The following is a 1,672-nucleotide window of genomic DNA, read 5'->3' as shown; positions in this document are numbered from 1 at the left end:
CAGCTATTCAAAAGTTGTGTACACATATAAGCAGGAGGATAAGCCAAAATGTTGGGCAATAATTTCCACAACCGGCACCAAATCACCACCGGCCGCCATAGGTTCGCTCCAAGATGTGCTGGCAGTGACACATATTATAACTGATGTTTTCATTAACAAAATATCCCGAGATTTCCTCAGAAAAATATCTGCTGCCAGATCTCGACTTATCCCTCAATCATCTCAGCTGATTCGTCTTATCTCCCCAGCTCTTCAGCGCTATTTCGTGTGGTTCAGAAGTTTCATAGTCAGCAATAGCTTCAATTTCATCAGGAAAAGCAGCCGTAAACTCTCTTTTCATTCTCGCCGGTTTTTTTTATATCATTGGTGACCTTAGGAAGAGGAAGGAGGGCAGTCAATATTGATTTCCCTGTGTTATCAAGCTTTAACACGGGCCCTTTTAGATCTACCTCCAAGAAGAAATGTTTGCCCTTAACCGGCTCTGATGTTGAAATATCACGAAGCTCTAGTGCTTTTTCGAGCAGATCTTCTCCCAGCTTCTTTCTGGGTGCCGCTATTAGCTGTGCGTTAGTTTCTGCATATTGTGCCATCTCATCAATAGCAGCATTCACTTTATCAAGAGTGAGACGCCCTCTCATGTAGCTTGAAAGCGAGTCAAGTTCGTGTACTTCTAGCCACTGCATCATCATTGGGCGGTTTATCGAGAACGGAGGTGTTTCCTGGCAAATTAGGTGGAAGATTGGCCTGCATGTGTTGCAGTTTCTTTTGTTGATGCAATGATAGTTTGATCAGCTCCTGAGCTCTGGGCAAAGCTTCGGCCTCTTCCTTGAGATGCAGTTTGATCGCCTCGATTTGATTTTCCATGCCTGTCACCACCGAATCCACTACGGCAAAATCGGCAATACTGCTACTCACGTTCACATTTCGAGTTATAATTATTTCCTGCAATTCGGCAATACAGCGGTTGAAGGAAACCATGAGACACTCGAGAGAAGATGCTGCCTCTTTTGCAGATGAATCCATCAGATTGCTGTCTGTCAAAGGTGCATCGCAGATTCAAATTTAATGAGCAAAACATAAAGAAGGCATCTTCCACATAGTATAAAGACAGTCTATCACTCTCTTTTGTATTTCTCCCACCATCATTGGAGATAAAACAGAAGCATTCATAGGATATCCACTTATTGCATACTGGGAAGCATATAAAGCAGCGTACAAAGATAAATTTTTTTAAATGTTTTGCATTTTTTTTTTAAATATCTTAAAAAAAAAAAGAATGGTTAGTTTTTTTTTTTTAAATATAAAAAAAACAAAGAAAATGGTTAAATTTTTTTTATATCTAAAAAATGGTTAGTTTTTTTTTTTTTTTTTTTTAATAATAATAATATGTGTTATGATACATATATTATTATTATTTTGTGGAATTTTTTTTATAAATCTAAAATTAAAAACTAAAATGTTTTATTTTTTAAAATCTAAAACTAAAAAACTAATTTTTTTTTTTTTATTATTTTTTAAATCTAAAATTAAAAAACTAAATTTCATCTAAAAAATCTAAAGATGTTTTTTTTTCACAAAATTCTTTATTGTCTTTTTGCAAATTAGCTCTCCAGCAAGAGTATTTTTATTTGAACAAAATCAATAAACTTTCTGATCTTCCTGATCGCACGAA

The 1,672-nt window shown here is 35.5% G+C and overlaps 1 pseudogene; it reads right to left on the bottom strand.

Annotated features, from left to right (window-relative positions):
• Positions 1-308: 308 nt before the first annotated feature.
• LOC149244514 (SKA complex subunit 1 homolog pseudogene) lies at positions 309-1,124 on the bottom strand (annotated as a pseudogene).
• Between the last annotated feature and the right edge of the window lie 548 nt (positions 1,125-1,672).

This window comes from Pinus tabuliformis, chromosome 8, assembly GCF_031772625.1.
Source record: "Pinus tabuliformis cultivar Carrire ecotype Pingquan chromosome 8, CPIR1, whole genome shotgun sequence".
NCBI classification, from domain to species: domain Eukaryota; kingdom Viridiplantae; phylum Streptophyta; class Pinopsida; order Pinales; family Pinaceae; genus Pinus; species Pinus tabuliformis.
This window is presented reverse-complemented; position numbering and strand designations above follow the sequence as displayed.